This window comes from Protopterus annectens, chromosome 1.part1 (assembly GCF_019279795.1).
Source record: "Protopterus annectens isolate FY-2018-M chromosome 1.part1, PAN1.0, whole genome shotgun sequence".
In the NCBI taxonomy this organism is placed as follows: Eukaryota; Metazoa; Chordata; order Ceratodontiformes; family Protopteridae; genus Protopterus; species Protopterus annectens.
This window is the reverse complement of record NC_056726.1, coordinates 541,761,106-541,785,176: the sequence shown is the minus strand read 5'-3', so window position 1 is coordinate 541,785,176 and position 24,071 is coordinate 541,761,106. Positions and strand designations below refer to the sequence as shown.

Here is a 24,071-nt window from a genome sequence, read left to right as displayed (position 1 = left end):
TTTGATGTGCGTGTGTGTTTGTGTGTTATCTATATGGATGCATATGGTGCAGCAGTTGTGTTGTCACCTCACAGCAAGAGGTTCTCTGGTTCGCTTTTTGGCTGGGGTGCCTTCTGTGTGTGGAGTCTGCATGTCTGCCCTGCATTCATGTGGGTTTCCTCCAGGTGCTCTGGTTTCCTCCTACATTACAAAGACATACATCTGGGGTGTTTCTCCCCGGGCCTCCACTGAAAATTGGTTTAGTTCCAAGTCGGACTTTCCTGATAAACAAATGTTAAATAAATGTGTGTCTGTGTGTGTGTGTGTACGCACGTATGTATAATACAAACACGCACACTCACAGACTGGGTGCTTGTGTGCATTTTGTGATCATTTTTCTTTTTTTCAGATGTGGTATGTTAAGAATTTAGATGTTTTGGCAGCGGTTGTGTGTTTCATTGTCGTGACATTCTGTGTTGCATAGTAAACACAGGAAAAAACCCTGCTGTACTCCACTGTTCACTTAATTCCTGACATTGTCCTCCTTACTGCATCCTTCTCTGTTCTCCCATTTAACCCTGTAATTCTCCAGTTCCTCTGTGTTGGTCCTACCCCCAGCCTCAGCAGTCTTTTTGTCAGCCACGTGTGTGGGGCCAAGTCATAGGCTTTGCAGAAGTCCAGCCAGACTGGATGTGCTGATACTACCCTGTCAAGTTCAGTTGCTACCCAGTCAAAAGACTCAGGTTTGACTGATAGTTAGCTTCTAGTTGCCAGGAGCCCATGTTGGTTGCTGTCCTGGAAATTTTTTCAAGAGCCTCTCTGTGACCTTTCCTGCCACTGAGTTTAAACTAAAAGGGGTAGTTTCTCATATTGTCTGCCTCTCCCTTTGTGTAGTGGTAGCACACATTCTGCCGCCTTCCAGTCCTCTGGCAGCTCTGCACTAACTAGTGATGTTTATCATATGGATCACTGCTGCAGTAACCTTAGCTATATATGGGTTATATCCTGCCCGAGGATATAACAGCCATCCAGCTTCAAAAGCTTCGGGGCACTTTGTACATGCCTAATGTTAAGCAGCTCGAGCTGAGCTGGCTTAAAAGACAAGTTTGGGTGCGAAGGCCGTCGGAGCTTTACTGCTGCCAAAGAGTATGCTTCTCTGAGGCTTTTGAAGATCGGCGGTCAGCTTTTGGTTTCCTTTGCTGGACAGATAACTTCCCTTTGAGGGGGGCTTCTATTTTATTAATTTCATTGATGATTTATTACTTTTCAAGAAAGTTATTTTAAAGCTAGGAGTGTTGTGTTTTAATGGACTGTCTCAAGACTGTAACATACTTTTAAATGGAGCACTTGTATTTTTTCATTCAGTTTAAAAGTAGTGCTAACTAACTGAAAATATATTCTCTCTGTAGAAATTATTTATTTTTCCTTAGTGGGCCTGGCATAGTGTTTTTAAGTACTTTTTTACTGTCAAAAATAACTTTTGTGGACTGGTAGTTTTGCCAACATTTGCTGCTTGTCTTCACTGGAAAAGAGGCACCATTTTTGGCTTGATCGTGGAGCTACTGGTGCCATGGTCAGTCATTCTTCCAGCCACAAAAAGAAAAAGTTAAGCAAACATCTTTCCCACTACAGCAGGGTAGCAGTTTGCCTTGGCCTCAGGTGGGTGACTCTGCTGTTATTTGTTGTACTTCAAGCCTCTCATCCTTTACCCTCAGATCTCTCTGATGTAGCATCTATAGCCACTATGGACTGGGGGTTAGCCACATCCTCTGCAGCTGCTGGAGTCCCCTCAGTGGGCAAGGAAGAGCTGCTCTTGTCGGTCCTGGGAGAGGGAACATGGAAGGGTTTCCCTGTTGTGTCAGAATGCAGTGCCAATCCCTTGGGAAGCAGCTGATGCCCTTAGAAACATGGTTGGCCTCATTTTTGCTGTAAAAAAAAAAAAAGGAAAACCAAGCATATATCTACTGCGCCTCAGTTTATTTATTTTTTTTTTAGGTAGGAGTAGTTTACTGGGTCTGGCTCAATGTTTAATGTTAAGTTGTCAATCTCGCCTTCATTCTTGCTGGATGGGTTCGGAGCCGATCCTCGGCTCCGACTCGGCACTTGCTTTAGCTCGAGAACTCCTTTTACCAGCTCGAGGCAACCCTATATCCCATGATGCAAGGCGGAACTACCTCAGATCTCGTTTGCCGCTTAGCGAAAGAGGTCTCTTTTGCCAGCTGAGGTAAGTTTTTCTTTGTGAAATAAGAAAAAGAGTAGTTAGGGGTTTATTTTTCCCTTTTAGTGTCAGTTTAGTCTGTAGTTAGTTACAGCCCACCCTATTCCCTTGTTTTAAACTTTTTATAATCTTTAGTTTAAAGTTTCTTAGTCAGGCCTAGTTTCCCATTGGTTATTCCCTTCCTGTGTGTTTGTGTAAGGGATTAATTTGTGTGTTTGTTGGGATTGTTTGTGTTTCCATCCTCCTAGGATGTCAAAGGAAGGCAAGGTCTCAGGCTTCAAGAAGTGTGACCAGTGCTGTCAGAAAATGTCTCTGACAGACTGTCACACTTCTTGTGTTTATTGCCTGGGGCCTTTGCACCTGCAGGACTCCTGTGTGCTTTATGTCATGCTTTTAGCCAGAGAGTCCTGCAGGAAAACAGGAATAAACTCATCCTCCGAGGCTTACTCAAGCCAGAAGGTTCTCCTCCTAAATTAGGGTCAGGAAAACCTCCTAAACCACCGAAGGCTCAGGCTACAGTGTCCAAGCCTCCTCCGGTGGCTCCGGCTGGAGCCGATACATCTTCTTTTCAAGTAGTGGGTTCGGCGCTGGCCAGCTCCGATACCCTGACTACTGTGGCCTTGTCGGCTCCGGCTGGAGCCGACACTTTATCCAGTATCGGAGCCGAGATATCCTCGGCTCCATCTGGGGTTCAAGGGACTTCGGCTCCGATGGCTTCGACCCGTAAGAGATCCCGGTCCCCTTCTATACTGAGTATCCACTCGGCTCCGGGGTCTCCTCTGTTGTCGGAGCGGAGCCATCGGAGCCGATCTTCGAGATCTTCCAGGCTGTCTGACCACGATTTAGAAAGGGTGGTAAGCAGGCTGTTGAAGTCTCAGGCACTGGCCCAAATGCTCCATAGCCCGTCTCAACAGACTTCGGCTATAGCCCCAATCCTTGAACTTCCTCCTCCGACTCCACACCGCAGTTCGGAGCCGGAGCTTCTCGGGACAGCGACTGTTTCGATGCCGGAGCTGATACATCCTTCGGCTCCGTCGTCCTCGGCTCCGATCTCCTCCTTGAGACCTTCCTTGGAGGGATCCGGTCGTCGGGTTTCCACTGTCGGCTCCGAGGGGCTAGTGGCATCGGACCCTTGTCCGACCCGCTCTCCCTCTCGGGCTCCGGCTTTGGTAAGCTCGGCGCCGACATCGGCCACGGAGCCTTCTCTCTCTTTGGAGCCGGCCATTCCTGTTTCTTTGGAGCGGGTGTGTTCCGGCCTCCCGGGGAGAGGAGCCTTTGAGGTGATGAGGAGTGTCCTGGCCTCTGAGCCTGGTCAACGGTCCATCCCTCTAGCTCCTCCCTCTTCAGTGCCTGCAGATGCCTCTTGCCAACCTCTTGCTCACAGGCCCAGGGATCCATCGCCCCAGGTTCCCCACTGGGAATTTCCTCCTCTTCCGAGGTTTCTCCTGATCCTGCAGGGGAACCCCCTCGGAAGAGGACGTGTAAGAGGAAACACACAGACTCCCTGAGTCTACTACATCTGATACCGACTTAGATGAGTCGGAGGGTTCCCCACGGTCCCCCTCTGAGGATGTCTCTTTTTCAGACATCCTTGAACTCCTCAAACAGAGGGGAATTGGCCTCCATTGACCCCTCCGAGGATGAGTCAGTATACCTGGAGGCTTTTGGATCCCGACCCTCCACCTCCTGGGTGTCTCCGCCTTTCGACCCACTGATGCAGGTAGTGGCTCGGAAGGCGTGGGCTCCAGATTCTGTGGAACCTGTCCCCAGGAGACCATCCAAATTCATCACGGCCCCTTCGGACAAACAGTTCCTTTCCAAGGGTGTCTCTGTGGATGCTATGGTGGCGGCGGCCACTAAGAAGGAACTGGCGGATCCTTCAGTACCTGTCCATCCTCCTAACAAGGATTCTAGGACCATGGACAGGTATGGAAAGCGGATGTTTTCTTCAGCGACCTTTGCTATGCGTTCGCTGAATTATCTTTGTCACTTCACCAGGCTTCAACGAGATGTTCTCAAGGAACTGGGTGAAGTAGTCCAGGATCCTTCTGCTGCTGGGGCTCAGGAAAAGATTGCCTTGCAGCTTGCAATCCTGAATTCTATATCTAACTCCTCCATGTGGCTCATATCCTATGCGGCCGATGGAGCGAGCAGGGCCGCAGGCACAGGAGTTGCTCTTAGACGCCAAGCCTGGATGCGGCTTTGTAATTTTGCGGACCCCTTTAAGGCGTCCTTCACTAATACCCCCTTTGATGGTTCGGCTTTGTTCGGACCTCAGGTGAAGGATACCTTGACCAGGTGTGAGCAGGACGGTAAAACTCTTTCTGCCGTTGGAGTCCAGTTTTCCACTCCTTCTAGACCATACCCCAAGGGTCAGAAGGGGGGGGGAGATGTGGTTCCGTAAAGCCCAAGGAGCTACACCGGACACACGTGGTCAGTTTACCCCCAGAGGCAGAGGGGGTAACAATAATAGACGCCGCCCTAGAGGCAGGGGGGGTCCTCAGAACCAGGGCAACAGGGAGTCTCTTCCTGAGAAGCCCTTTCAGCATCCCTGAGGTGTTGCCCGACTGTCCACCCTTGGAGGCAGTCGGGGGAAGGATTTCGCTGTACCCAGTAGCCTGGCAATCCCTATCTCAAGAGATGTGGGTACAGTCGATTATATCCGAGGGTTACAAAATCCCCTTCAAAAGGTTTCCCGTACCTCTACAATCCCTTCCAGACATCTCACCCGGTCAAAGGGATTTGGCAGAACAGGAGGTTTCAAAGCTCCTAGAAAAAAGAGCCGTCCAGACTGTGCCAGCAGACCAGGTAGGATCCGGCGTCTACTCCAGATTCTTTTTGGTCCCCAAAAGGACGGGAGATTGGAGACCAATATTAGACCTGAGCAATCTGAACAGATTTGTCAAGAAGGCTTCGGTCACGCTTCAGTCCATTCTGCCCTTTCTGGGCAAGGACAACTGGATGTGCTCTATAGACCTTCAGGATGCGTACTATCACATAAAGATTCACAGACGCTCCAGAAGGTTTCTCCGCTTTTGGCTAGGGACCAGTCATTACCAATTCAGAGCCCTGCCCTTTGGCCTCACTTCAGCCCCCAGAGTGTTTACCAAATGCATGGCAGTGGTCACAGCTCATTTGAGACGTCGAGGATTCCAGGTGTTTCCCTATTTGGACGACTGGCTCCTCTCCGCCACCACCAAGAGTCAGCTTCTTCAGTCCAGAGACTACACTCTACAGCTTTGCAGGAGTTTGGGAATTTCAGTAAACTTCGAAAAATCTTCTCTGCTGCCTTGCCAATCTATCACCTTTATAGGCGCAGAATTAAACACCGTCAAAATGTTAGCCAGACTAACAGATCAAAGAATTCTGGACATCCAAAAATTTGTTCGGCTTCTTTTGCAAAGCAACAAGGTCAAAGCCAGATTTATACTGAAGGTTCTAGGTCTTATGGCTGCGGCCATTGTTCTTCTACCTCTGGCTCGCTTCCACATGCGTCTTCTGCAGTGGATGCTATTCACACAGTGGTCGTACCACAGTCTCCCGATGAGGCACGAAATCTTGGTAACACAGTCGTGCCGAGCTCATCTGAACTGGTGGATATCTTCCCTCTTCTTCATCAGGGCCGACCCTTTATTCCCCTCCTCCAGTTGCCACAGTCACTACGGATGCCTCTCTGATCGGGTGGGGGGGGCATTATCAGGGCAGGATGGTCCACGGGACGTGGCAACCCATAGAATACCATCTGCACATAAATGTCCTGGAGATGAGAGCAGTGCTTTTAACGTTGCAAGCCCTCAACGACTTTCTTCCCATGGGGACTATTGCAGTACAGACGGACAACATGTCCGTAGTCTGGTACATCAACAAGCAGGGCGGGACCAGGTCCTATCCGTTATGTTGAGAAGCTCTCAGACTTTGGCAGTGGGCGATCTCTTCTCAGCGGTTTCTGATAGCAACGCACATCCCCGGCAGGTCCAACCTATTAGCGGACAGGCTGAGCAGATCCATTCTGATGCCTCACGAGTGGTCTCTCAATCAATCTGTAGTGGATCAGATTTTTCTGAAGTGGGGCACTCCTTGTTGCGATCTTTTTGCTACTCCTCAAAACAACAAGTGCCCCGATTTCTTCACTCTCTTTCCCCTTCCAGGCCAACCTCTGAGAGACTCTCTAACCCAGGATTGGCCCCGGGGACTTCTATACGCTTTTCCTCCTTTTCCCTTGATTCCACAAGTCATTCAGAAAGCCACCGCTTTGAGAGCCAAGTTGATCCTCATTGCCCCATATTGGCCTCGACAAATTTGGTTTCCGTCCCTGCATCGTCACCTTCTGGTGCAGCCCTGGCATCTGGACCCAGTTCCGGATCTCTTGATCCATCAATCGGGTCAGCAGCACCGGGCCATTCATTCTCTCAACCTCACTGCTTGGTTGCTCCACTTCCTACCCTAGCCAGGCTACCGATGATTTCGGACTCAGTCAGAGACATTTTAGTCTCTTCCTTGAAGTCGTCCACTAGGACTGTTTATGCTAGCAAGTGGCGGCGTTTTTCTATTTGGGCGAATTCCAGAAATATTGACCCCTTTACTGCTCCTGTACATTCGGTTTTAGATTTCCTGGCGGAGGTTTTTCATTCAGGATCCTCGTCATCTACAGTCAAAGTACAACTGGCTGCCATTTCTAAGTATCATGTTGGCCTGCATGACAATAACATTATGTCTCATAGGTTGTGCAAGGCCTTTCTGAGAGGAGTTTTCCTCCTAAAACCACCTATAAAGCATCCTCCTCCGCAATGGGATCTAAACTTAATGTTGGCATCCTTGATACTTCCTCCCTTCGAACCGTCTGCTTCATGTTCTTTGAAGTTATTGACCTGGAAAACTATATTTTTACTGGCTGTCACTTCTGCAAGAAGGGTTTCCGAAATTCAAGCTCTCTGCATTCGTTCCCCTTATTTGGTTTTTCATAAGGACAGGGTATCATTAAGAACTAACCCTTCCTTTCTCCCCAAAGTCGTATCTCAAACCAACATTAACCAATCTATAGACCTTCCAGTCTTTTTCCCAAACTATTCCAACAGAGCTGAACAGAAACTGCATTTTTTGGTTGTCCATCGTCAGCTCAGGTACTATTTGCATAGAACTAAACAATTCAGAAAATCGGACCAATTATTTGTCTCCTATGCAGAAAACAGAATAGGTCTTCCAGTATCTAAAGTGACCTTATCCAGATGGTTGACTTCCACTATTTCCTATGTGTACTCTCTCAGGGGCAAACAGCTATCTTCTAAGCCTAAAGCACACTCTACCAGGAGTCTATCCACTTCTGCAGCTTTTCAGGATAGACTACCCATTGATACCATTTGTGCAGCAGCTACTTGGGCTACACCCCATACCTTTGTCTCTCATTACAAGTTGGACTTGGCCTCCAGAGATAGGGCCAGTTTTGGTTCCACAGTTCTCAAGAGTCTGTTCCATTGAGCCACCCGGGATACAGGTGCTAGGGACGCGGTCCCATCCAGCAAGAATGAAGGCGAGATTGACAACATAACATTTAGAAGTTATGTACCTACCATAACGTTCCATGTTAGTTGTCTTCTCTCGCCTTCTTTCTTGCGTCCCTCCCTCCCTGGCCTGGACAGATCTTGGAGAGTTCCTATTAGATTGTTTCCTCTGGTACGTTGTTAGGAGGATTTCTTTTAGGAACCATTGTTCCTAATTCTGTTAGGATAGTCTTTAGCAAGGTTAGTTAGCTGCCAAACGAGATCTGAGGTAGTTCCGCCTTGCATCATGGGATATAGGGTTGCCTCGAGCTGGTAAAAGGAGTTCTCGAGCTAAAGCAAGTGCCGAGTCGGAGCCGAGGATCGGCTCCGAACCCATCCAGCAAGAAAGAAGGCGAGAGAAGACAACTAACATGGAACGTTATGGTAGGTACATAACTTCTAATTTCAGGCTATTGATTCTTTTTATAAACTAATTTCTGGTAAAGAAAGAGGGATTCCTCTTTTCCTGAAGTGATTTGAGATTTTGAATCTGAACAGGAAGTTGTAGGGATGGATTTTTTTCCCCTCAGATTTCTGATTCAGACTTAGAGGAGAGCTCAGTTTCTGAATTTCTGTGTGTGTTTCTCTTTCTCTGACTGTTGCTAGAATATGCCAGTGCTTTCATTAGGAGAACACTGAGGTTTCTCATTCCCTCAGAAAATACTGAGTTGTTACAGAAGGATGTTCCAGAACCTACACCCATTCCTCTGTTTCGTTTGCTTTAGAGGGTGTCTGCGTGCGTCTATGTGGGTCTGTGTGTGTTACTGCCTGCAGTTTTTGTGATAGTCAGCCAACTGCCTGCAAAAAGGCAGATAGGATGTATAAATTTCTTCAGTCTTTTACACATTTATAGATATTTCCAAACCTGACTCCAGCAGTTATAGACTTAGTTGATCCCACTGCTACTAAGGACTTTGTTATTTCTAATCCTACTCCTTCTTATAATGATGGAAAAAGGTTTGAGGGAAAAGTGTGTACTTCTGCAACTTTAATTTTCAGAATTTTGAATTTGTCAGGCTCATGTTAAGGTTTGTTCTGACAAATTGTGAAAGTATGAGGAATGTTTTATCTACAATTTTCTTCTTGTGAGGAACAATCTGCTTTAAATGACTTAGGTTCTGCAATTGCATAGGTCACTACTTATTTGCAGTGTGTGTATGATTCTTTTGATACTTCTTCCAGGGCTATGGCCGCTTATAGAAGGTTTTCACGAGTGCATTTTCAGGACCCTCCAGATGTTAAAAATTAGATTTTAAATTTTTCCTCTGATGTAGATGGTGTTTGTCCTGTCTACTACAAAGGTGATCAAAAATTGTGATGAAATGGGCAAAGCTGTTCCAGGGAATCTGTAAGATTTTTCAGCCCTCCTTTTCCAAGTTGTCCAAGGGATTTTCCCTCCGCAGAATTTGGGTAAACAGACATTGAAAGAGAAATGACACGGGGTTCAAAAAAGAAGGTTAAACTTCCCAAAGGCAGTCCAAGACGTCTGAATGGCTGTTCGAGACCTTATGATCTCTTCCCGCCATGTCCCCTTGTTTTTGTTTCAGAAGGTCTGAGTCTCCATTTTTCTATTTGGCAACAGATTATTTCAGACAAATGAATTCTGAAAGTCATTCATCCAGGTTACAGATGACAGTGGGAGGAAATTCTTCCTTTCCTGGGGGGTCATTTCTTATCCTCCAGATCAGACTCTCTTGTTTCAATCTGTTCTTCATTATGTACTATACCAAGGAGTAATAGAACCAGATCCTCCATCCCAATTGGGGAACCATTTTTATTCAAGGCCGTATGTAGTGCCAAAGAAAATGCATGGAGACCCATTCTGGATCTTCGTTTCCTAAACCTGTTTATGATAGTACCCAAGTTGAAAATTATGTCACTTTACAACCTGTTAGCCTCTTCTTTCTCTTTCTTGTTTCCTGGTAACACTAGACCTAAAAGATGCTTATCACATGACTTCAGACATGTTTAAGGCTTTTTGTGTCTAGATCTTATCAGTTCTCTGGCTTAACCTTTGGATTATCAGCTGCACCAAGAGTATTCACAAAGTGCCTGGCTCCAGCTGTAGCTCATTGCAGATGACAGGGTATCCACATTTTTCCATATTTAGCTTACTTGCTTATCTTTGCAGAATCTTTTAAAAGTGTCAGGAATCTCTCCCTTGGGATTGCAAGAGAACATTCAAAAGTCTTTCATGACACCTCCTCACAGGATTGTGTTCCTGTGATGTCAACTAGACACCCCGGTGCAAAGAGCTTTTCCTCCACAGGAAAAATAGATCTTTACTAAGATCTGTTTCTAAGGTTTTCCACTCAGACTTCAATCACTGTGAGGGAATACTTCAGGATTTTTGGTCTCTTGGCATCTGTGATTCTCATGAAACCCCTGGCAAGCCTCCACATGAGAGATACGGTGGTATCTTAAATTTGTTTGGTCTAGCAAGCAGCCTCCTTTATCTTTTCATATCCAAGTGCTGGGATTTATTTATTCATTTATTAACATTTGATTAATGGGAAAGTCCGACTGAGTAGAAGCCCATTTTCAGCAAAGGCCTGTGGAGAGAAGCTCCAAATTATTACAAAACATTTAAGAACAAGCTTCAAAAATAAAACAAAAGCATCTGCAGTTTAAATAATTATAACAGATTAGTTATAATATAAAAACATAATGTAAACATATTGGTTAAGAATCTATGCAAGGTATATGGCAATCATTTAATATTTAGAGAAATTTTAGACAGTTTGTAGAGAAATTAAAGATAAATTAATCTAATGCAAATAGGAATTGCAATATGAAGTGAGGGAAAACAGGCTTCTGGTAAATTTAAAGAGAGTGGAGATTTAGCAGTAAGGAAGTAAGTGAAGAAGGAGAGTAAGCAGGTATTAGGAATGGAAAGGAGCTTGTTCACATTTAGGGATACAGATTATCCTGGTTTTGAACAAGAACATAGTCAGAGTTTAGGTAAGAAGTCTTCCAGAGTGGTTTTGAAAGATGGTAGGGTGGGTGTAGACCTGATGGATACAGGTAAGGAGTTCCAGGCCTCAGCAACCTTGTGCGAGAACAGATTGCCCAGCAGATTTGCTAGGGTTTGTAGACAGAAGTTTTTGATCACTGCAATGCAGTGATAGACTGGGAACATAGTTGTGTAGAATGTTTTTTAGTGCTGGATAGGCAGATGGATGTTGGATAATTTTGTAGGTGTTAAAAAGTTGTGTATATTTTAGTTGATGTGGCAGTTCTAACCAGTTTAGGCTTTTCAGTGATGTACAGTAGTGGGTTCTGAAAGGGTATGAGCTGCAAATTTAGCAACTTTATTATAACATTGTTCAAGATTCAGTTTTTGTGAAGCTTGGAGATTAGTAAGGAAGGGAGTGCCATAAAGAAGAGTTGGGAGGAGATAAGTAGTGGTAAGTGCAGTTTAAGTTGCATCAATGAGTTTTTGGGTCTGTAAAGTATTCCTGTTTTTTGATGAGTTTTTCTTATGCAATTGTGTATATGCAAGTCGAATGTAAGATTATCATCCACTATCACCCCTACTAGTTTGCTATGAGAAGTGACTTCAGTGGTTGCATTATGTTGTGTTATCAACTGAGAGGACTTTAACGTTAGTTTTTTTCATGAGAGAGAGATTTAGGGGGAAAAGTAGTAGTTTGGTCTTTTTTGGGTTGAGCATGAGTTGTAAGTAACAAAGCCATGATGTCCTTCAAGGATGCATCTGCAGTCCTTACAAATGGGTTGTCCTGTCGTCAGGCAGCCCTTCGGTCGGCCGGATTCCAAAGTCTGGGTCTGGCCTCGGCTGATGTCGCACTTCACCCGACGTCATAGCTGCAGTTCTTCGGGTATAAAGGTATCAGCCGACGCCATTTTCCTCAGTCTTTCTTGCCGCGTGGCGCCCGAAGCAGAAGCTGTTCGCAAGTGCCGGTCGCTCAGAACCAGAGATTACTACTACCGAAGACTTCTAAAAAGCTAAGTACCCCGTTGGGACTCTTTCTTGCCTCAGCCGATGTCAGAAAAAGTGAATAACTGTTTAACTTGTGGGAAACAAATACCTCATAAAGATTTCCACTCTTACTGCCTACCTTGTTTAGGCCCAGACCACGACGTAGCAGCTTGTCTAGCCTGTGCTTCTTTCAACCGACGGACGCTTAGACGTCGGTCGGAATTTGCTGAGGAGTTTTTCGGCTCCGCTTTTGCTTACAATATGCCGTCGGAAACTCCGACATCGCAATTAACTAAAAAGCGCAAGGAAAAGGACCGACACTCGCGGTCCGCGGTTTCCGCCGAAACCGCGGTTAAGTCAACCGCGAGTGTCTCGGTTTCGGCTGAAACAGAGTCCATGGTTCTTCCTTCGGCCGAAAACTTGCCGCCTACCGAGGCCTCATCCAGCATGGCTGAATCTGCTACTGAAATCCCACCTGCTCTTGCAGGTTCACAGGATTTATCTGATACTATACCTTTAGATATATCTACTCCTGCATGTGGAGCTGCTAGGCCCCCTGCATCCATGTCGATTAAGGCTTTTGCCAGGGCTAAAGCAGCAAAATCTACCAAAACTGTGCCTGTTAAGACCCCCTCTCACAGGCCTAGCTCTAGTTCTCAAATGCTTAGTCTAGCAGAGGATCTCATTTCTTTGATCCGGGGATCCCAACCTCACCCTGACAGGGCCTCTCACCCACCTCCAGAGAAGAGGCCTAGAGCAGAGCCCCCTGAGCCAGTTTCTTCAGATTACTCCTCTGATGATTCAGATAATACAAACCCTCTAGAGGGCCCTTATTCTCCTTATGAGGACTCTGATGCAGAAGACTCCATTCCTTCTGCCTCTCTGCCTGAGGAATTTTCTTTTGGGGAAACCTTGCATGCTATGAGGGAACAATTTCAATGGCAGGGCCAGGATTTTTCAGACTCTAGGAAAAGGCTTAGGACCTTTTTGCATTTGCCACAGCATAGGCCTTTAGCCATTCCTCCAGTACTTACTGTTGTGGATGATGCATTTAATGATGCTTGTACTGCTCCTGATTCTCTTCCTCCAGCCCCTGCTAAGCCCGACAGGTACTACAGGGTTCCGGACACACATTATCATTTGTATAAGGCTCCTTTTGCAGATCCTGAAACTATCTCCCAGGGACCCAAGGCTGTAGCAGCTACCTCTGCCAAAAATCCCCTCCCCTCTGAAAGGGAATCTAGGGCCTTAGAGAGATGGGGTAAAAAAGTTTACACTTCTGCTACTCTTTCGGCTAGGGCCTTAAACTGTCAATTCCACATGATTCAGTATCAGGAATTTATGTTAGATCAGTTAACTAAAAAACTGTCCTCGTCTGAACCATTAGACAAAAAATCTCTTCAGGAAATGGTACATAACATTCAGCAGGTCAGTAATCATTCCTTAAAATGCGGCTATGATGCACTGGAGGCTTCCTTTAGATCAGCTATGACTGGTACAGTGATCAGAAGACATGCATGGTTAAAGGAGCAGACCTTACCAGACCATGTTAAATCAAAGCTCCTAGATGCTCCCATGGATAAGCTCAATTTGTTTGGCTTCCCTGCACAGCAGGTGCTTAAGAAGGTGGAAGAGAAAGCAAAATCTGTCCAGACAGTCAAGGATTTCTTACAGGTCCAGCCTCCAAGGTTTAGTAGGAACTGGCCTTCCAAGAATTGGTCCTTTCCAGACACCTCCAGAGCTCAGAGAGGCAGGAATAGGCGCTCAAGAGGCAGGGGTCAATCCAGAGGTGCCTACAGGGGACGTCAGTGGCAGAATAACAACCAGCGAAGTACTGCCACAGATCCAGCCACCACCACTTCAACAGGACAATCACAGTGACTTGGCTCTGAGACCGCCTACCAGGGAACAACTAGAAGCACCCTTAGGCGGAAAGCTAGCCTTATTTTCAGTAAACTGGCATCACATCACAGGAGACAAATGGATTTTACAGACAATAGACCAAGGTTACAGGTTTCACTTCCATACTCTACCAAGGAAGAGAGGAATGCCAAACCTACCTCCAAATCAGAAAACAAAAGCTCTAGAACAAATACACCACTTACTAAGGATGAGAGCTATAGAAAGGGTACCGTCTATGGAACAAGGGCAAGGATTTTACTCCAGACTTTTCCTGGTGCCAAGAAAAGAAAGCCAATGGAGACCTATTCTCGACCTGCCCGCTCTAAACACATACCTTATTGTTCCAAAATTCAAAATGCTGACCCTACAGCAGCTTCTTCCCATGCTGGGCAAGGAGTCTTGGCTGGTAACTCTAGATCTCAAGGAGGCATACCTGCACGTCCCCATACGACCAAATTGCAGAAGATACCTCAGATTTCTTGCAGGATCAGAGCATTATCAATTCTCAGCATTGCCCTTTGGCTTATCTACTGCGCCCAGAGTATTCACGAAATGCCTGGCATCAGTAATTGCTCATTGCAGGCTTCAGGGAATTCAAATTTACCCTTACCTGGACGACTGCCTGTTACAAGCGGACAACAAAAACAAATTAATAAAAGATTTGAAAAAGGTCATTCATCTACTGCAAGCCCTGGGATACACAGTCAATATAAAAAAGTCAAGGCTGATACCATCCCAGAGGATAACTTTCTTGGGTGCAGAGCTGGACACATCAAATCAAATGGCATACCTCACAGCAGAAAAACAGAAGCGCACCTTCCTCTCTATTTCATGGCATTAACAGAGCAGAACCAGCTAACAGCAAGGAAAGTCCTGCAAGCCCTGGGTTACATGGCATCCTGCATAATATTGATTCCACATGCCAGACTACATATGAGAAAGTTACAGTGGTACCTAAGGAATTTATGGTCTCAGCACAAGCACAGCCTAGAAACCCAAATTCCAATAATTCCATGCCTGAAGCAAGAATTCCAATGGTGGGCTCAGGCCTGTCAATCAAACAAAGGGCTGCCCTTCCACAACACTCAACCAAGCCAGACTATCACAACGGACGTCTCAGACCTCGGTTGGGGGGCACACATGCTGGACAAGTGCATACAAGGCTTATGGACTCAAGACCAGCTGAACCTACACATAAATCAAAAGGAGATGCTGGCAGTAAAACTGGCAATTCAGACATTCAGACCATTTCTTCGACAGGGTCAATTGCTGATAAGGACGGACAACACCACAGTTATGTGGTACATCAACAAACAGGGAGGCACACATTCATACCCTCTATGCCGGATGGCAGTGGACCTCTGGAATGTGGCCCTGAGCTTCAACATACAGTTACAAGCAATATTTGTACCAGGAAAAGAAAATATACTAGCAGACATCCTAAGCAGAACTACCACGGATGCCCACGAATGGATGCTGCATCCAGACATCTTCAAATCCATTACAGGGAAATGGAGACTACCAGAAATAGACTTACGCATCCCCACATAACCACCAATTGAAAAAATTCTGCACAAGGGCATACCACCCACTTGCTTGGAAGGTGGACTCCCTATCTTTCAGTTGGAAAAACCTGACAGCATATGCATTCCCACCTCTTCCTTTGATGCACAAGGTGCTGTTGAAGATCAAAGAAGAACGTCCAAGGATCATCCTGATAGCTCCAGACTGGCCGAGGCAGCATTGGTACCCATTACTGAGGAGCATGTCTCAGGAACAAATATGGCCTCTGCCCCTAGTTCCCTTACTGTTAACACAGAACAACTTCAAAACCCTGCATCCAAACCTAAAAACACTGCAGCTGACTGCCTGGAACATTGCATAAGACAAAATAACCCAGAATTATCTCAAAGGGTTAAAGACATTATCTTGGAGGCTCGCAGGCCTTCAACAAGAAAAACTTATTCAGCAAAATGGAAAAGATATCTCATTTGGAGTGCAGCAAAAGGAGAAAATGTGTCACTGGTAAACATAGCTAACATCCTGGAATACTTGGCAGAGCTTTTCCATAATGGCCTGTCCTATTCTTCCATTAAGATTCATGCATCAGCTATTTCAGCAGAATACAACATGGACCCTCCAGTCTTCTCACATCCTCTACTCAGGCAGTTTCTGAGAGGATTTAAAAATGTAAAACCACCAAGGAAACCACCATTGCCCGCATGGGACTTGAACTTTGTGCTAGAAAAGTTGACACTCCCTCCTTTCGAGCCAGCAGCAACAGCAGAATTACAGTACTTATCATGGAAAACTGCTTTCCTGCTTGCAATCACTTCAGCAAGAAGGGTTTCTGAGCTACAGGCATTAATGGCAGTACAGCCCTTCCTTATCTTTCATCAAGATAGAGTGTCCATGAGAACTAATCCTACTTTTATGCCAAAGGTGGTCTCCAGGGTATCTTTAAACCAAGCTATCCACCTGCCTACATTCTTCCCCAACCCACAGAACAGGGGAGAAAGACTATTACATACCTTGGATGTACATAGGCAATTGCGCTACTACCTGGTCAGGACCAAGTGCAATAGAAAAACTGACCAGCTACTGGTAGCATATGCAACAGGAATGGAAGGAAAAGCAATTTCAAAACAGACAATCTCTAAGTGGATAGGAAATTGCATTAGATTTTGTTACTCTTACCATGGAAAGACAACTCCAGAAAACATCAGACCTCACTCCACAAGGGCTACAGCCACTACTACAGCTTTTTTACGAGGAGTGGCTACCAAAGACATTTTAGAGGCTGCTACTTGGAGCTCCGTGCATACATTTGCCAAGCATTATAATCTACCCTTATACTCTAGATCCCGAGCAGGGTTTGCCACTGCTGTTTTGCAATTGATCTTAACTATACCATAATTTTATTATTCCTCCTCCCCCAGTTTGGCTATGGTATTCTACCCATTTGTAAGGACTGCAGATGCATCCTTGAAGGACATAGTACAGTTTTGTACCTACCATAAATGTAGATGTCCGAGAGGTATGCATCTGCAGTCAGGATTACCCACCCTCCTTCCCCTCTGTGGTACTCCTAGGGTATTTGCCCATCTTGTAGCTAGCTGGGGGAATCTATTATGGTGTATTTGTTTGTATATATGTACATACATGCTTATTTTTTGTTTGCTCTCTACTGTTTGGAACCATTTGCATTTATCCAAATTTAGCCTTCCTAGAGGGCACCTGGCATCTGGGGCAAGAAACACTGAGGAAAATGGCGTCGGCTGATACCTTTATACCCGAAGAACTGCAGCTATGACGTCGGGTGAAGTGCGACATCAGCCGAGGCCAGACCCAGACTTTGGAATCCGGCCGACCGAAGGGCTGCCTGACGACAGGACAACCCATTTGTAAGGACTGCAGATGCATACCTCTCGGACATCTACATTTATAACAAGTAAAATTACCGCTGACTCTCCTAAAGTATCCTGCTTCTTTTATTCCATAGAAAATAAGAGATAAGCGCTTTCGCGTGCTTAGTGCACGCTTCTTCAGATCTACTACTACCATATTCTTGCACCCTTTTATATGGTTAAAATCAACATTTAATTCAGTTCAATCAATGCATCATCACTTAATTAACTAATCAAATGATTAAAGGTACATCACGGTTTAAAAACTTCCTAAGTCATCAGTACAACGTCTAAAATGTTTAAAAACAGAGTATATCGTTTTCATTTGATTTTTCTCATAATAAATCCTTATAAGTGGATTATATATCTAAGGTAAATATATTAAAAATTCAGCTGCCTATTCAATATAACTATGCATCTTAGAAACCAATAAAAACATTAAAAACATTAAAGGTGGGAATGTAGACGACAAATATCTGTATGCAGTTTACTTAGAGATATATATAGCTGTAGCTATAGGAAGCATCACGCTGTTGTTCTAATCAATATAATGTGGTGGTGTATCCTGACAACTGTTTTATTACGATTCTAACATCTACATTTATGGTAGGTACAAAACTGTACTTTTCAGTGGCTGCTAAAGCTTCCCGAGTAATTTTTTGGAGGTGTACCATGTTGTCAGATGTGCACATGAGAGGGGGGGGGGGTCATCTGCATACTGTATTAGGGTGCCCTGTTGTATGGAAGTATAGTGTGTTGGTGAAAATGTTAAAGCGAAGGCGACCATGGACAGTGCCTTGTACACCAGTAGTGACTGGGAGGTAAGAAGAGAGCATAGTGCATATGGACAGGTAGCTTTTGAGCCACAGAAGAGTGAGCTGAGAGAGACCTAGTGAGGACATTTGAAGTAGAAGTTTGCCGTGACAAACTGTGCTGAAGGCTTTAGACAAGTCTAGAAATAAGGAAGAGACTAGTTTGCCATTATCTCTAGCTTTACTGGCAGTATCTGTATAGGTTAAAAGGGCAGTGCTAGTGCTATGGGAAGGATGGAAGCCATGTTACATAGGGGAATAGTTCTTCCTGCAGGAGGTAGTCTAGCAGTTGTTTTTGTATACATTTTTCAATTATTTTGGCCAGAGGAGATAAGATTGCTACAGGTCTAAAGTTATTAATGTCTGTTGAATTTCCTCCTTTGTGCAGAGGGATAATGTGTGACATTTTCCAGAGAGAGGGAATGTAGGATTCCTGGATTGACCTATTTATAAGGATTGAGACAGGATACGCAATGCTGTTGGCTGCTGTTTTTAGGTACTCGCTTGGGAGGTCATCAGCTGAAGGAGAGAATGGTTTGTTTGTTTAGGGGTAGTTTTATATAGGATGTGGGCACAGGTTTGAAGGTGAAAGTTGGTTTGATGTTATGTGGCTGTTGGGCAGGGTTGGGATTAGATGTTGAGGAATCCTTGGTTAGCGATTGCTATACTTTCTATAAAGTAAGAGTTGAACTGTTTAGCAGTTTCAAGTGGTGAATTATCAGGAGAGGAGTTTGGGTTTAATTATTGCCCAGAATGTAAGATTTCTGTAATGAATGTCCAAAACTTTTAGGGTCGTGTTTAATATTATTTTGAAAGTTGTTATAGTATTTTTTTTTGTCTTCAATTATTTTCTTTTTTAGTACGATTGTGAAGCATTAGCCCGCGGTGTTGGTGCTGCGGTAGCGTTGTCGCCTCACAGTAAGACGCTGTCCAGTTAGATTCTCAGCAAGAGCGTTTTCTGCTTGGAGACATGCGTGAATGGGCGTACCTTCGTTGAAGGTTGTGCGTGAGGCCTGGCAAGCCGGTACGTAAAAATCAACTGCCAATCATTAGCGGACCGGAGTTCCGCTGTGGCGACCCCTAACTGGGAAAAGCTGAAAGACACAAGCAAGTACGATTGTGAAGCATTCTGAAGTCTTCAAGATATTGAAGTGTTTTATATTTTTGCCATTTTCCCCATGCTTTTTCTCTAGCTTGCATTAACATTCTACTTTTAGATAGATTGCATTATTTGTTTTCAATCCCTTCCTTTTAGGAGGTGCAAGGCTATTTAGGATATTTGGAAAAGTTGCATTGAATTCAAGTGCAGCATTTTCTAAGGGGAGGATTTTTAAGAAGTTCCAGTTAATAGATGATAGTGTGGTAATGAACATTTCTGGGTTAAACTTTGAAAAGTTATGTGTTGTATAAATATGCTGTGTAACTGGATGTGTGAGATATCTAGTCGTATAGATTGGGAGATGGTCAGTGGGAGTCTGACATTGTACCTGTGTTGGAGTATTTAGTAGGGTCTGATACTGGGATCCAGTCTAATAGAGAATTTGAAGTCTTGCTGTAATGTGTGAGGCTATTAATTAGTTGTATGAAACCATACAAGTTCATGCTAGATGTAGGTGAATTAGAGTTTATGTCCATCCAACTGACATTCACATATGCCAGGAACGATGTAATGAATAGTAATGTATAAAGGCTGTTATTTAAACTTTGACTTTTGTGAAAGCTTTTATTTAATTCTAAGTAATGCACACTTGTTTATGATGGTTTATTTTGAGGAAAGCAGTAAGAAGCTTTGCTGAACTGAATTTTGGTGTTGGTTTGCTGTAAGGGGAAATGTGGTACTAAAACAGTACCACCACCTTTCCTCTTTATACAATCCTTATGATATTGTAGCCAGCAGGTATAACTTCAGTCTTTTTTGCTGGATTTAAGCCAAGTTTCAGTTACAGTGAGAACATCAGGCTTATGTTGGGTAATCCAGGCATGTAGTTCAGCAGTTTTATTTCTTATACTTCTAACATTTATTGCAGTAAAAGTTAGATAACCTGGGTTGGGATTTGGCTACTTTTGCGTTACAGAAGTATGTGGGACAGAATTATCTTAGTTCATTGTGATAGCTAGGGCCAGGATTAGGGTGAATATCCCCTCCTAGAAGAATTTTAGTATATTGGGGAATAATACATACTTGTTTTTTTGGAGAGGATTCTTGCACTTAATTTTGTTTTGGTGTGAGTTGATGTGTAATTAATTAGCCTAAATTTAGAAAAAGGTGAGGGGCAATGTTAAATAGGTTTGTTGCAGTATGTGCAGTGTGTAAAGAGTAAGTGTGGATATGTGGCTGGGATAGAGCTGGAAGAGATATTGTGATATATTATTGAGTCATGGTAGGATGACAGATGGCACACTAGGAGGAGAAGAATAGAGGATAAGTTGAAGAGTAGCATGATTAAGTACAGGAATATATTTTGCAGATGTCAGGTATTGGTGAAGTAGCAATGAAGAAGGAAAGAAAAGGTTGCAGGACCGTAGGAGATTCAGTGATGGTGGATTCAGAAAGGAAGTGGGAGTGCAAGAGGATAGGTAAGGAGAGAAACATTTTCTGTAAAAGAAGAAAGGTAGATTGCCCTGGTATCGTCTCTGGAATGTAAGGACTAGAGGGGTATTAAAGGCTACAGTATACTGATGTAGTCAAAATAATTAAAAATGAGGGTTTTTGTGGGAAAAGAAAAAGATACAATGTGGAATTGATAGGTACTGTTAGGGAGGGTTGTGATTATAAATGGATAAGGAGCAGTATTGGAGGGAGAAAGATAGTTGGGAATGGGGCTAAAATTAAATAGAGATAAGGAAGTAGAAAACAAGAAACAGAAGTGTAAGGTCATTTGGGGAGGGTTTTGGAATAAGTGTCACAAGTGAAATATGTGTGCAGGAAGTTATAATAGTAGAGTAAGGGGGGTGAGTGGAAACTGGGGGTAGGGAAAGGGTAGTGGGCCTCCCACCTTCAGGTCAATTTACAACTGAGAGCAATCACTTTACAGCCAGAACAAAGCAATTAACAGAGATGCAAGTAAAACCAGTTTTCTGTAATTCCCTGAGACTAAATGCTTGACACATGCAGTATAGTCTACTGGTCAAGCAAAAGGGGACAGTGGTCAACTTAGTAAGGGGACCTACTATTTCACAGAGCAGGTATGTATTGAACTGATTAAGGTTAATACACTTCAGGGTTCTTCATAATAAATATGCTTATGTGAAACAATGACAAAGTCTGAGTAAACCTGTAGGTGTACGGCCTAGCAACAGAGGCCCTGCAGTATCAACGTCGGATCTAGTGACTGCAGGCTCTGAAATGAAAGACAGAAAATAAAAACTCTACTAAGCTGTAAAATTATATTGAGGCAATAAATTTAGTACTTGTTTTACAAAAAAGAGATGAAGGACCACAGTAAGTCAGAGCAAGAGAATACAGGGGAAGTGTGATAGTAGAGTGATGGTAAGGAAGTGTGTATGTATGTCAGCTCAAAGTAGTTGTAGCAAAAATTATGCTGATAGAGAACCACATTAATGCAGTGTAAATATACAGCTGCGTTGAGCAAATTGTCAGAACATGGCACTGATAGGCACAGTAGAACAGCATCACTTAGAATAAGACATGGAATTAACCAGCACCTCAAAACAGTGTAATAATGATATATTTATACATAGTGAAGCTTATCTGATCTGAATGAAAGTGATACAAATATAGCACAATACCAAAGTCTTTTTACTGTTTTACACAATCGTAGAAAAACTAGAAATGTAATAACATGACAAATACTTGCTATATGAAGGAAGATTGTGACATTGTGACTGAGTGTAGGAAGAGACAACATTGATGGGATTTGTCAGAAGAAAAATCTTTTGGTGGAGGTAACAGATAAATCCTTAAATTCAAATTGTCCCTTTTCCTGCCCTGTTCCAATGCAACCATTCACAACAGACTTTTCAGAATTTTCATGGAGAGTTGTTTCAGGAGAATAAAATATAAGGGGTGTGGGACACATGCACAGATGCTTGCAGTGATCAAGTCACTCAACTCTCTAAACCATCTTTGGTTCCCGGGACCTCTTCATGTTGTTACAGATGTGATGCATCAACAAGCAAGGCAGAACCGGGTCATATCCCCTTGCAGACTAGCCATGTCAGCTTGTGATAAAGCTTCACAACTGCCCTGTCTTCTGAATGTCTCTGTAAGGGGTCTGCAAACACATGCTAGATTTTTGAGTGCTTTGAAAAGCAGCCTATGTGAAACTTGTGCGCTGTCCTCCCTATCGGCAGCTTATTTCCTCTGAACCTCCATCATCTCGATCCCCACTTAATCTTCACTATGTTTCCAGGCAGTATGAAAGTTCAGGGCAGCCTATATCATCCTGCAGGGGCCATAAAAACCTTCTGAAAAGAAAATACAATAGTAGAGTAGCACAGGAGCGAGAGAAGGCAAGGTGCAGAAAGTTTTACGTGGAGCAGAGAACTTCTGAAAGCTGCGGCACTTGACTTTCTCACTAAAAAAAGAAAAGTATAGTTTGGATTTCATGAAGTAGATTTCAGGAATGGTGTAAAGAATGAGAGTTTTCTTCTTGAATTCACATTAAAGGTCAGGGCACTAATCCTCGAGATGCTTTGCACAAAACCTGAGGTTGAGTGACTGAAGATTTGCCAGAGTTAATTACTGAAACTGGGAAAAGAATAGGGAGTATCTCTTAAGCAGCTAGATCTGTAACCTTTTGTGACAGTGACTATAAGACAGTTAATCCTTGTGAAATTTTAGGCAGAATCTACAGCACTGTTTTTTCTTCTTGTGATTAGGTATAGATTTTTTTTTTCTTATAGTAAATAACTGTACATTGTACTTCGGCTAAGTTTGGAGTATGTGCCTAATGTGCTCTCTCTCAGGTTTAAAGTAAATGGAAAGTAGCAGAACTTTTTAGTAGCACATCCATCCATAGTTCAGTAATCTATATTTCTGCTAATTCTGGAATTGATGGGACCCTGTGTTTGTTCACCTGAACTGAACTTCTCAGCTCACTCATTTGTCCCTTTTTTCTGCTGTTTTCCACATAGTGGTGGAGCCCCTGCAACTTTACCCTGCTTTAGAAATGTGTTTCTCTGGCTCTTACATCATTTTGCCTTTCATGCTTGAAAGTGTCTAGTAAAAACATACACAGCCAAGTATTTTTGTTTACTTTTACATGCCAGGGAGTTTGGTAAGATTTAGTCAGTGTTTTGGAACTTTATAAATCAGTAATCTTTCTGTTGAGGTTTGTTTCCATTGCATTTTATAGGCATTCTGTAATAGATTTAATTTTATGCAGTAGTTGATGTAATAGTTTCACGTGGAAGTTGTCTTGCCATATAGCCATCAGTAAAAATTTAGAAGTATTGCTTCATATTTTAATATAAAGATAACAGTTTGTGATGTTTTATGCCTTCACATCATCATTTTGTAATATTGATAAAGTTGTATGCTGCCATGGAGTGGAAAGAAAATAAAAAATTCAATGATTTTGAAGTTCTGCTGCAAATCCTAGGCATTCTTCCATGTGAGCTAGTTGCAGATGTTGAGTACTGCTGCTGTTGCTGCTTCTGTAGGAATCGATGCAGCAATATCAGCAAGAAGTTAAAGGTTTTACTGCAGAGTCCAGTCTTAGTGACCAAGAAGTCACTACTGGCTAGATGAAAAGTTAGTTTTTTGGGAAATTTGAGTTGAAAATGTTGTAAATCAATTCTGCTTGCCACTTCCTCTCTTCCTGTCTTTGTGCCCAGTAGCAACAGCCTTTGCTGACTGTGCATGGCAGTGTTCACTGTGAGCACATCAACCAGAATGCAGAAACTTGTGCATTCGTCCTATGAAATCCACCACTGGTATATAGTGTGCTCTCACTGTGCATTGCATTAGTTATCTCTTCATATTTTGGTACTGTGACCATGAAGCACACACAGCCACTTTTTTTCCATGCACATTTTATTATCCAGCTCTTTGCTAACTTGATGCATATTTTGCGTATTGAGTACAACACAAAAATAAATTGTAAAAGGGCAGTCTCCAGGTACCATAATCATTTCAGAAGGAAAGAAGCTTCATTCATTGTGAAGTAAGTTGTTTGTCTTATTTTATTACTGTAGTTCCTGAATTGTTTGAAATGGAAATAAATGTAGTTTTGTTGTGTTTGTTCTGTCATGAAGCATGACCCACACTGGCACATTTTCATGGTGCAAACACAATGGATAACATGGGATCAC

At 43.6% G+C, this 24,071-nt stretch overlaps 1 protein-coding gene across 1 annotated transcript in view; it reads left to right on the top strand.

Annotated features, from left to right (window-relative positions):
- Window positions 1–24,071, top strand: part of FTSJ3 (FtsJ RNA 2'-O-methyltransferase 3) — a 1,310,428-nt gene that overhangs the window by 1,264,733 nt on the left and 21,624 nt on the right. The window lies entirely within an intron of this gene.